The sequence below is a fragment of the Acomys russatus genome, chromosome 5 (assembly GCF_903995435.1).
Source record: "Acomys russatus chromosome 5, mAcoRus1.1, whole genome shotgun sequence".
NCBI lineage: Eukaryota > Metazoa > Chordata > Mammalia > Rodentia > Muridae > Acomys > Acomys russatus.
Genome location: NC_067141.1, coordinates 64,614,052 through 64,627,705, shown reverse-complemented (window position 1 = coordinate 64,627,705; position 13,654 = coordinate 64,614,052).

The following is a 13,654-nucleotide window of genomic DNA, read 5'->3' as shown; positions in this document are numbered from 1 at the left end:
CTTTCTTTTTTTGTTTTTTGTTTTTTTTCAAAACAAGGTTTTTCTGTTAGCCTTGGCTGTCCTGGACTGGCTTTGTAGACCAGGCTGGCCTCAAACTCACAGGGATCCATCTGCCTCTGCCTCCCGAGTGCTGGGATAAAAGGCGTGCGCCACCACGCCCCACTGCTTCTTTCTTTCCTTCCTTCCTTCCTTTCTTTTTTTTTCTTTTCTTGGTTTTTCAAGACAGGGTCTCTCTGTGTAGCCTTGGCTGTCCTGGACTCTCTTTGTAGACCAGGCTGGCCTCGAACTCACCGAGATCCACTTGCCTCTGCCTCTCTGAGAGCTGGGATTACAGGCATGCACCACTGCACCTGGCTTATAGAACTTTCTCACCTCAACAAGTGACATGTTATGTACATCTCTGCAGCTCCAAAACAAAACAAAACAAAACAAAACAAAAACTCCTCTCTCCCTCCCTCCTTCTCCATCTGCCCCTCCCCCTTTCTCTCTCCCTCTCTGTGTAAGGGCTTTGCTATTCCTATTTTACAGATGAGAAAACCCTGCACTCAGCAAGATTAACTATTTTGTCCAAGGCCACATAATACAGTGATCGCAGACCTACGGTTCAGCTCCACTCTGTCAGGCGCTTAAGTTCTGAGGTCTTTCTACAATGCGCTCAGGATGTAGCACGTTGTTCAGGATATTTGTTAGGCGGGTTTGGGTGGTGACTTTCCTGACAGAGCAATAGGGATGGAGTGAGGCGGCATTAGAGTGTTGGTGCAAGGGGTCCTAGACTGGAAGGTAAACGTCTCTGTGAGAAGAGAAGTATACCCAGTCTGTCTTGAATTCTCAGGTCTAAGGCTTTGTGCAGGGCACAGGTTATCAATGGTGAAAGACAAATTGCTAGAGGACTGACAGACGGGAGGACTAACAGCCACTCCACATTAGGAGCAGGAATTTCTCAACTGATTAGACAGCAGGATGTTGGAGGTGAGGTGGGTTCCAGGTGTGGGGTCAGGGCTATGCTTTAGTCCTCCCAGCCATGGCTTTCCCCCTTCAGACAGTGTCCTGCATATCTCAGGTTGCCTTGAACTCACTGTAGCTCACCTGCACCTTCTGTTCCTCCTGCCTCCACTCACCGGGTGCTGGCATTACAGGCGTGTCTCACCATGCCTACCAACTGAACAGCATCCGCAGACCCTAGATGAGGCCTTTTTTTTTTTTTTTTTTTTAGACAGGCTCTCATTTGTAGCCAAGGCTTGTATCAAATTCATAATCCTCCTTCCTTTGCTTTCCAACTACTGAGAGGACAGATGTGCTCTACATCTGCCTCCTGAGATCCATTTTATTTTTTTATTTTTATTTATTTTTTGTTTTTCGAGACAGGGTTTCTTTGTGTAGCCTTGGCTGTCCTGGACTCCCTTTTGTAGACCAGGCTGGCCTCAAACTCACAGAGATCCACCTGCCTCTGCCTCTGAAGTGCTGGGATGAAAGGCATGTGCCACCATGCCAGGACTGAGATCCATTTTAAATATTAAAACATATTTTTAAAATCTATTTTGTGTGTGTGCATACATGCATATTTGTGCACCACATGTATGCAGGTATCCAGGGAGGCCAGAAGAGGGCGCTGAATCTCTTAGAACTAGGGTTACAGGTAGTTGTGAACTGCCTGACATGGGTGCTGGGAACTGAATCCAGGTCTTTTGTAAGAGTAGCAAGTACTCTAACTGCTGAACCAGCTTAGATTTTTTTCCCTTAAAAAAAATATGTAACATCCCCTGGATGGGGTGGCCTGGCAGCACTCAAAGGAAGGATAGCAGGCTACCAAGAAGAGACTTGATACCCTAAGAGCATATACAGGGGGAGGAGGTCCTCCTCAGTCACAGTCATAGGGGAGGGTAGTAAGGGGAAAATGGGACAGAGGGAGGAATGGGAGGATACAAGGGATGGGATAACAATTGAGATGTAACATGAATAAATTAATAAAATATATTTTTAAAAAAGAAAAATGTAATTAGGCTGGAAATATAGATACAGGATATAGATATGTCTCAGTGGTAGATTCCCTGCACTGCAATTAAAAAACAAACAAACAAACAAACAAACCATAGTCATCATTTCACATCCATTAGGATGGTTATTTCATCTATGTGCACATATGAACGTATATATTTCCATAAAACAAGTATTGGCTTGGGTACAGAGAAATTAGAAATCTTGTCTTTTTTTTTTTTTTTTTTTTTTTTTTTTAAACAGGATCTCAAGTAACTCAGGCTTCTCTCCACTTTATATAGCTGAGGATGACCTTGAACTCTCGGTCTGTCTGGAACTGTCATACATGTTGATGAGACATCAAACGGTGCACCTGCTGTGGAGACAAGCACAGCAGTTTCTTAGACTGTTAAATGTCACAGATGGTCCAGCACTTCCTCTTTGTGTACACACAGAGCAGGATGTAGCCGCTGTGTCACTCTGTGAACACCCATGTCCACAGTGGCACCCTTCACAATAGCACAGGGGGAGAAGCTCCCCAAGTGTCCACTGAGCACAATACGCTATATGTGCACAGTGGATGGAGTATGAGACATACTTAAAAGGAAATTTAGATGCAGCTACAATGTAGGTTAACCTCAAAGACATTCTGCTGTGTGAAACGATCTGAGATGACAGGACAAGTACTGAGTGACTCCCCTCAAAAGAAGTACATGGATTGGTCGTAGATCTGAGTACAGAGAGGAAAGCTGTGGTCCCAGGGGCTGAGGAGTCAGGAGCAGCGGGAGTTACTGTCTAATGGGTATATAAAGATGGAAAAGTCCTGGAGATGGCTAGTGATCACAGCTGTACAACACTGTGCACTTAATTCTACTGAGCTATGCTTAAAGTGGTTAAAAGATACATTTTATGTAGTAATACTTTATCACAATAGAAATAATTTGCCAGGCAGTGGGGGCGCACGCCTTTAATCCCAGCACTTGGCAAGCAGAGGCAGACAGATCGCTGTGAGTTCGAGGTCAGACTGGTCTACCAAGCGAGTCCAGGACAGCCAAGGCTGCACAGAGGAACCCTGTCCCAAAAAACAAAAAACAAAAAGAAATAATTTAAGCATATATAGAACACTGACAACATTGATGAAATAAATTGAAGAAGATACAATGAGATGGGTGTGGAGGCTCATGCCTTTAATCCCAATTCTTTGGGCACTAAGGCAGGAGGATCACCATGAGTCTGAGGCCGGCCAGAGCTCTAGAGTCCTAAGCCAGCATGGGCTGGAGAGTGGCATCCTGGCTTAGAAACCAACACATGAGCAAAAACAAACAAACAAACAAAACAAACCCAAAAAAACAAAACAAAACAAAACAAAACAAAAAGGAAGAAAGGAGGAAGGGAAAGGCATAATGTCTAGACTCTACAAAGCAATCTTCAGATTCAATGTGATCCTTATGAAACTTTATAGAAATAGAAAATAGTGTCCTAAGTGTTATACAAAACTATGAATACTACAAAGATTATGAAGAGCTAAAGCAAGTTTTTCCTCTCTCCTCCTCCTCCTCCTCCTCCTCCTCCTCCTCCCTCCTCGTTCTTGTGCTGGGGTGGATAGCAGAGAGTCAACTTTTGTCAAAGATTCTAAGAACACACAATGGAGAAATGTATCCTCAATAAATGACACCGGGGAACTGGATATGCATGCAGAGGGATGAAGTTAGATTCTCATGTCATCAATGTACAAGTCACAAGTCATTAAAGACGTAAGACCCTGGACTCTGGACTTGCTTTAAGGGATGCAGGACAGAAACTCTGTGACATTGGCGTGGGCAATGGTGGCTTTTATATGATTCAAAAGGCACACGTCCAACCGTGAAATAGACAAACGACTTGCATCGAAATAAAGAGCTTCAGAGTGTGGGAGACACAGCGTGATAGCAGAAGGGGAGGGTTTTAGCAGGGAGGAAAGGGCTCACAGGAGCAGGAGAGACGGTGAGAGAGAGTGGGGCCAATAGCAAAGTCTAACAGTATATGTGTATGAAAGCGGCACAGTAAAACACGTTTCTTTCTGAGATAACCAAAACCTCTAGAAACAAAAACAAAAACTTAAAAAAAAAAAAAAAATGAGGCTGTGCATCTCTAATCCCAGAATTTGGAGGTGGAGGCAGGAGGATCATCCCAAGGTCATTCTCAGCTACATAGTAAGTCTGAGGCTAACTTGGCTGTGAGACGCTCTATCCCTGGAAACAGAAATAAACATGGAAGGATGGGTTCCTCAGCGATGCAGCTGCTGTAAATGTTCCACGGCCCTGGAAATAATCCCTCATTATGCTCCTGTATGTTACCCTAACTAAACTCTGTCACACACATATCCACACATTCCCACAAACATAGGCACACACTCACACAATCAACTCACATGCACATTCCCACACTCACACACATGTACACACACACTCAGGTAATACTAATATTCACACACATTTACACAGACACACACACATACATTCACAGATTTACACACACACGTACATACATTCACACACATTCACACACACACACACACACACACACACACACACATGATATAAGAAGGAAGGGAAACTAGCTGAGAAGAGAAAGGATCGTTGGCAGTGGGAGCAAGAAAATTGAGGGTAGGGGCTGGGGAGATGGCTCAGTGGCTAAGAGCTCCACCTGCTCTTCCAGAGGTCCTGAGTTCAGTTCCCAGCAGCCACATGGTGGCTCACAACCATCTATAATGGGATCTGATTCTCTCTTCTACAGATAGAGCACTCATACACAATAAATAAATAAATCTTTAAAAAAAAAAGAAAAGAAAATTGAGGGTAACGGGGTGAATAAGACTAAAATACATTACCTGCATGTCTGAACATATCACAAAATACATTACTATGTATAATTAATATGAGCTAACACAAAACTTTAAGCATACTTGGTAATAAACAAAGCAAAAGCAAAAGCTAATCAAATCAAACCAAAAAAGTAAAATGCTTTGCACAGCAAATGAGAGGGGCAACCTATGAACTGGGAGAAAATGTTTGAAAACCATACGTCTGACAAGGGGTTAATCTCCAAACTATGTAAGGAACTCACATTTCTCAACAGCGAGGAAACAAATAGCTTGATTAAAATGTAGGCAGCAGGAATGGAGCACACAGGAGGAGCCCGAGATGCCGAGACCAGGGCAATGCCAATTAAATTACAACGAAGCATCAGCTCGTGCCTATCAGAATGGTCATTATCAAAAAGCCGGGGATAAGAGTGGGGTACGGGAACCCTTAAAGACCCTTGGTAGGAGTGTGAACTTGCAAAACCTTAAAAATAGAACTGCCATATGATCTAGAAAGCCAACTACTGGGCACATGTCCAAAAGATATGAAATCAGTATGTTTAGGAGGTACCTGCACCCCACAGTCATTACAGCACTATTTGCAAAAACCCAGATGTGGAGTCAGCATAAGAGTCCATCATAGGATCACCAGATAAGGAAAATCATGCGTGCGTGTGTATGTGTGTGTGTGTGCGTGTGTGCGTGTGTGTGCGTGTGTGTGTATGTGTGTGTGTGCGTGTGTGCGTGCGTGTGTGCGTGTGTGTGTGTGTGTGTGTGCGTGTGTGTGTGTGTGCGTGTGTGTGTGCGTGTGTGTGCGTGTGTGCGTGTGTGTGTGTGTGTGTGTGTGTGTTCACGTACATCATATATATCACAAAGAAGCACTATTCAGCCATTAAAAGAAAAAAGTGGAAAGCCCATAGTGTGTGTATGTACCTGGGAGATATTACACTATGTGAAATAAGCCAGGGGCAAAAAGTCAGATATTACATGGTCTCACTTATCTCAAAATGTTGAAGTCAAAAATAAACAGTGAATTGGTGGCTATGACAGGGGCACGGAGGTGACGCTGGTCAAATGACATAAAACTACAGTTAGATAGATGGACTGGGTCATGGTATATATATATAAGTATTATATACTTAAAAATTGCTGAGAGTAAATTCCAAGAATTTTCTCCACATTAAGTACATGAAGTGGGGCATATGTTAAATAGCTTGCAAAGTACGCACATGTCACTATAGTTTACATCATATATGTATATATATATATGTATATGCATCTTACTTGTCAATCAAAACAAATACAGAGAAGCAAGTATATAAAAAACTTTATTGAAGGCTGGGATGGCTGCTCTTAGTTGTCAAGTTGACTACATCTGGAATGAACAAAACTTAAGCAGCTGGGCACACCTGTGATGGGTTTGTTCTTATTAAATCATTTGAAGTGTAAGACTGGCTTTTAACCAGATCTTTTGACGTGGGAAGACCTACCTTTCATCTGGGCCACACTTTCCAGTGGCGGCCTACATAGAGGTCATGGAAGAAAACTTTCTCTCTGTGCCTGCTTGTGCCCTCCCTCTCTCTGTCTCTGTCTCTCTCTGACTCCCTCTGTGACTGTGACTGTCTCAGCCTATAGACGGAACAATTACTGGATTTTTGGACTTTCCACTAGCAGAGAAACAGTTATTGTTGGACTAGCCAGACCACAGCCTTTATTCTAATAATCGCCCTTCCTACTTACATAAAGATGTATTCTGTCAGTTCTGTACCTCTAGAGAAGCCAGACTAATACAAAAGCCACCAGTGAAGCTGGGCAGTGGTGGCACACGCCTGTGATCCCAGCACTCTGGGAGGCAGAGGCAGGCAGATCTCTGTGAGTTCAAAGTTAGCCAGGTCTACAAAGTGAGCTAAGAACAGCTCAGGCTACACAGAGAAGCTCTGTCTCAAAAAACCAAAAAAAAAAAAAAAAAAAAAACAAACAAAAAAAAAAAAACAAAAAAAAAAAAAAAAAAAAAAATCCAAAACAAAGGCCATGGTGATTTTTATTTCTTTTTAATTATGTGTGTTGGTCTTTTGTTTTCTTTTTGAGACAGAACCTCTGTAGCCAAGGCTGGCCCTCTAACTCATGGCAAACTCTTTCAGTTTCCTGGGTGCTGGATTTCTGGTGTAATTCTTTGTGTATTTAGGAACGAGTCTCATGTGGTTCAGGCTGGCCTCGAACTCTGTATGTGGTGAAGGAGGACTTTGAACGCTTGATGCCCCTGTTTCTGCCTCCTCAGTGTTGGGATTACAGGCACACTCTGTCTTGTCCGGTTTTCTGTGGTACTGGGGATTGAACGCAGGACTTTGAGCGTACTAAGTAAGCAACCATTCTACCACCTGAGTTACATGCCTAGCCCATCCATTTGCTTTTAAAAACAATGACTGAAACGTTGTTGTTAATATCCAGATGTGTGCTGGGCGTGGTGGTGCACACCTTTAATCCCAGCACTCGGGAGGCAGAGGCAGGTGGATCGCTGTGAGTTCAAGATATATATATCTGGAGGGATGGCTCAGTGGCTGAGAGCACTGGCTGTTCTTCCAGAGGACCAGGGTTCAATTCCCAGCATTCGTACAGCATCTCTCAACTGTCTGTAACTCCTGTTCTAGGGACCTGACACCATCACACATACATTCATTGCAGGGAAAAGACTAATGTACATTAAAAAAAAATAAATTCATTTCAAAAATATGTTTTGTTTATTTATATTTTACAAATTAAGTTTGTGTATGTGTGCCACATGCACGTGAATGCAGGTGCCTGAGGAAGCCAAAGGCTTGGTGCTGAACTTACAGACAGCTGTGAGCCACCGCCGGACACATGGGTGGGATGGAGGGGTGCTGGAGTGGTGAGTAGGGGCTGGGGTAGGTGGGGGATGGGATCTGAGCTCTAGTCCTCTACAAGGGCAGTAAGTGCTTTTAACCGCTGAGCCTTTTCTTCAGGCCTCGGAGAGAAGGTATTTCTAACTATTGAAAGGATTTTTTTTCCCCCCAACAATCGGGAGGCAGAGGCAGGCGGAGAGCTTTGAGTTCGAGGCCAGCCTGGTCTACAAACCGAGTTCAAGACCGCTAAGGCTACGCAGTGAAACCTTATCTCGAAAAACAAACAAACAAAAAAGAAAGAAAGAAAGAAAAAAGAAAGGAAGAAAGAAAGGGAAAAAAAAAAAGGATTTGTTTTAACTGAGTTAGAACGACCGCAGACTTCTAGACGCTAAACCCGTGCCAGTCTATATTCCTAGAGCCACGGTGGCCCCGGACATACTGTTTCAGAGCTGCTGCTGGACTTGGGAGCTGAAAGATGGCAGGGACTCCACATCCCTTTTTGTTTTTTCCTCAGAATTCAGAACAGCGTGTGAACTCCTTCTATGAACTCTTCAACTGCCAGGACCAAAACTGCTGCAGCGGTCTCCCTGGGGAGCCGGGTTTTGGGACTCACTGAAAGGGGAGAGCGATAAGAGAGACTAAGGCATCCCAGTCCTTCATCCTTAGAGAACTTAGAGAACTTGATCCTCTGGACCTGCGGCCCTGTTAGCGCCTGTCACCACCTGATCTTTTTACCCACGAGCTTAGGATGCCAGAGACTGAATCAAGAAGGGGGGAAAAATCATCAAATTCCCAGCACCTTGCGCTCATCCTTAACCAAAGGCGCAACTGAGTGTAAAATAAGTAAAGTTCTTGCGCTTGGCTAAAACGACTTACCACACAAAGGCTTTCCGGTGAGAAAAAGAAAAGCAAAAAGCAGAAGAAAAAAAGAAAAACACTCCCCTCCCTCCAGACTCCCCTCAAGCCTCTAATCTCATCTCTGAAAAGGAACTGTACTTTACTGTCCACAAAACAGTCTATTTTCAAAGTGAGAGCAGGAGGGCGCTGGGAGGAGAGGGGCGCCTGGGCCCACGGCAGCCCGCGAATTCCTGCTTGTTTATAGAAGGCAGTGGCCGAGGACAGACACTTTGAAACCACCTGTGAACGAATTAAAGACCCGAGGGGGGCAAAACCCCCATCACAAACAGAATCTCACTGCTCAAGTGTGAAAGAAAAGGAAGAAAGAAAAAGCCAAGTAGATCCTTGCCGGCAACCACTAGATGGACGTAGAATTCAAAAACATTCTTTGGGGAGATCAAGGATGGCAGGCTTTGAAGCCTGGAGGGCCGGCGAGGCTCAGAGCGCCGGGCCGCGAGCCCCACACCCGAGCGAGCCGCCGCACTCTTGCACTTGCTGGGGAAAGCATTTAAATGGGAACAATGTCAAATTTCACAGCTATCTTATGTCCAGTGACCTTACGGGACCCCGAGGGAAAGACAGATCGAAAATGATTGTTCTCAACAAGTTCCTCAAAGCGAAGAAGTCAAATAGGCGGACCTTCAGAACCTACGGTCTGCGGCGGAGTGAAAAAAAAGAAACAGCTCGTACAGCTGTTGCGGGTGCGCCCGCCCTGCCCGGTGGCAGCCAGAGCCCTGGGCACTCGCTTGCTCACTTGTTTGTTTATTTATTTATTCATTCACCTGCGCTGCACAGGACTCACGGTGTGGCTCGGTCTTTATCTAATATACACAGAGATCGAGTTCCTTCTCAATAGTCCAAGAACTTGGGAGGGGGAAGTGGGGGAGAGGGGAGGGGAATGGGGGGGGGGGGAGGTTATTATGGGGGAAGAAGCAGGAGGTAACAACTAGTCTGAAATATCTAACCAATTTGAAACTGCTTTTCCTGATGTTGAAAGAAAATGAGACAGGCTAGAGTCTGAGGGAGGGAAAAGTCTATACGCTAAGTGAAAGAACAATACAGGACAATTTAGGAGAACAAAGATGAGCTCTCAAACCTCTGTCTGTATTTTAGACAAGTATTTCAATGACACTTCATGTCCTTTAACTTTGCCTTAAGTGAAGCATCTTAGCTTAATGGCTCCCCCTCCTTAAAAGAAAAGAAGCATTAGAGATGGGACTGAAAGGCCCTTTCATCAGGCCCCTTTCCCAGGACCAGCCTCTGCTATGAGTCTGACATGCATATAACCCTGTTCTCTCTTTTGTATGTGTTTGTTTACATGTATTGATCCTTAAAGAAGTATGATAGCTTTGTGATAACTCTGCTAAATGTCACCATACTGTACACACTGCTCCAAGACTATCTTGCTTATTTTACTCAGCATTACAATTTTTGACACTTATCCATATAGATGTATTATTTCTTTTCTTTTCTTTCTTTCTTTCTTTCTTTTTTTTTTTTTTGACAGTGTTTTAAAAGAGGAAAAGAAGTTTATTCACAGGAAAGTTGTACGTATACTTGCATGTTTCTGCCTGTCTAACTTAGGAACAGTTCATGGAAGGAGCAAGCAACTGATTTGGGTTTTCAAAAAGATTGACAAAGCACCCAGAGTGACAGGAGAACACAGGGCATTGCAGAGATACTCCTTAAAGTAATGCCCTAACTCAGGAACTGTATCGGTCGGCTGGTAGGAGGGTTGGGAAGCTAGGCATTGAACCTGAGGCCTTGTATTTCATAGGCAGGCAGTCTACCACTATGCTATACCCTCAGCCCTCTCCCGGTGGCTTAAAAAAAAAAATATTTGGTCTATCCAGATGTGGTGGCACATACCTTAAATCCCAGCACCCTGGAGGCAGAGGCAGGTAGATCCCTGAGTTGGAGGCCAGCCTGGTCTACAGAGACAGTTCCAGGACAGAGAAACCCTGTCTTGAAAACCCAAACAACCAAAAAGCACTAAAGTCAAGATGAAGATTTTGTTTGTAAGAGATAGATTAAAAAAAAAAAAAAAAAAGATGCTAAACCAATTGAAGCAAGCTTTTCTAAGAAGCAACTACCCTGGAATCTATAAAACATCATGCCACTTAAACCCAACAGGCAGATGTGCGAACCAAAAGACACAAATGAAAGTGCCTTTGCTTGGAGGAGTCGTTGGTGTGCACAGAATCAATATTCCCAGATGTATCGCAGGAAAAGATAAGGCCATGGTGGACACTTGGCTGATGCTGCTTAGAGCAGTTTTAATATTCCGTCGTTAGTGCCCCTGTACACAAAACTTGTGAAATCAGAGCTTTGGTTAGTTCAGGTTTCCTCAGGGAGGAACAGCAGAATCCTTGCAGCATGATTTGAAAAAGATGAATAAGATATTCTACTCAAAATTCAATATCACCTTTAATCTTGCCCTCTCCTCCTCTAAGTCCTAGGTAATGTTTGGTGCTTTTTTTTTTTTTTTTTTTTTTTGCAGAAAAGCAATTTTGTTAATCACTTTAGCACCACTTCTTGCATCCCTGGCAATACTCAGAAGTGCCTCCATCCAAGTCTTTGATGTGGGAAAGAAACACACACACACACACACACACACACACACACACACACTTTCGCATGTAATCAGAAACCAATTCATCTCTAGTCAATAAACGCATAGCACTCCACTTTAACAGACAGTGAGTTCTGTGGAGGTTTCTAATCCTTTCTGCTGAAGAGAAGAGAATCGCTCAGGTAGCCCAATGTCATTCAGAAGTTAAAATCACTTGAGATGTTTTGTGGTGTGTTTGGGGCTTCTTAAAAAAAAAAAAAATCATTTGCTGAAGATTACTGCTCAAAACAACACAAGGGGAAAAAATGAAAATAAAAAGTAAGAAAAGATTGCTCATCCCCAACTCAAACAGTGTATTCTTCTCAACTCAGCTAATATGTACTACAAAACACAAAAAAACAAAACAAGCCAACCCCTGCCTTAATCTCTCAAAGCTGTGCTGTATCAGAGAAGCAGCCGGAACAGAGGTGGCCTAAATTCCAGAAATGTACAAAAGATTTGGTTGGAAAGAAAGCTAAAAAAGAAAAAGAAACTCAGCTGGCATCGCCATGACTCGAGGAGGTAAATTTAGAGCAGTAAAAATGCAAAGAATGCCCCCCCCCCCCCCCCCCCGCCCCAAAAGAGAGCTGGGAGAGTCCAAACTATCCGAATGGTTTCTTGGCTGGCTTCTAATGGGATGTGTGGGGCTGTGTTTGGAAAAGGAGATGGACAACACTTTTTAAAAATTGAAATTGACTTCTCAGTGTGATGCATTTTATTGGAACGTGTGTCACCGTGATGTTACAGCATTCTGACTTTGCTCCATAACAACTCTCTTTTTTCTAACTTTTAGTTGGGGTCAGTAATCTTTCCTAGCTTAGTTGTTTTTCCTTAATGCACTATTGCTCATTCAGGCCCAGGGGATATACTCTACTTTCCCCTCTTCTGTCTGCAGCTATAGTATCCACACAATGTACGATGTCTGGCCTCCCTTCAGATAGCTTAGTTAACACACTGCAAATCCCCCCTGCTTACTGGCTCTCTATTGAGAGGTAACAACTCCCCTCACTAGGGCTCCTTCCATTTACTCAAATATGTACAAAAATTTCCCTTCCATTCCTTAGACTTCTCTCTTAAAGAGGAAACTGCCTTTTTCTTGTGGGTTTTGTTTTATTTTTGAGAAAGGGTCTTCATATGTAGCTCTCTATAGAGTGAAGTCATGATAGACCATGGCCTTGAACTGCCTGCCTCTGCTTCCTGATGCTCAGAGTAAAGACTTGGGCCATGACGTCTGGTGCTAAAAATTATTTTTGTGAATAATATAGTTAATGGGTAAAAATTCAAAAGATATCAAATGGGGCAAGGGAAGTGCTCTTTGAGCTAACGTGTTTGCTTCCAAGCCTGACTTTCTGAGTTAAAACCCTAAGACTCACACAGTGAAAGGAGAGAACTGAGTCCTGCAAGCTGTCCTCAAACCTATACAACATGTGTCATGGTGTGAACATGTACACACACATACACATACACACACACACACACACACACACACACAGAGAGAGAGAGAGAGAGAGAGAGAGAGAGAGAGAGAGAGAGACACCAGTGTTGTGGAATTATATGAGAGCATGTTACTTCCTTTTACCTCATGGATCTTGCCTAGACTATCATGATGCTTCAACATTTAAAATCCCATTGTTTGGGGGCTGGAGAGACGGCTCAGCAGTTAAGAGTACCAGCCCCTTTTCCAAAGGACTCAGGTTCAATTCCCAGCATCCACGTGGCAGCTCATAACTGTCTGTAACTCCAGCTCCAGTAGATCTGACTCCCTCATGGACATACATGCAACACAAACACCAATGCACATTAAACAAACATTAAAATAAAAAATTCCAGCCAGGCATGGTGGTGCACGCCTTTAATCCCAGCACTTGGGAGGCAGAGGCAGGCGGATCTCTGAGTTTGAGGCCAGCCTGTTCTACAAAGCGAGCCCAGGACAGCTAGGGCTGTTACACAGAGAAGCCCTGTCTCAAGAAACCAAAAAAATAAAAAAATAAAAATAGATAAAAAGTTTAAAAATTCCATTGTTCACTGATTTCTTTTTTTGTTGCTTTATTTTGAGACAGTCTCATTTAACCCAGGCTAATCTCAAGCTTGCTAATCTCAAGAGTGGCACTGAACTCCTGTCTCTACCCTCAAGTTCTTGGAGTCTCTGTTCATTAACTTCTTAGGAGAGCTGATGGGACATTCCACTGAGAGGTTTCTCTTAATAGTTGATATTTTGTGTGTGTGTATGTGTGTGTGTGCATGCAAGCAACTCTTTGTGTAGCCCAGGCTGGGCCTGCCTTTTCTTCCTGAGGACTGGGATTATCATTTTATGAGTACGAATGTTTTGTGTACGTGTATATATGTATACCATGCCATGTCTGGTGCAGATGACTGTTAGAAGAGAGTCGTGGATCCTATTGGGTTGGGATAGCTGTGAGCCATCATGTGGATGCTGAGAGCTAGACCAGGGCCCTCTGCAAAAGTAAC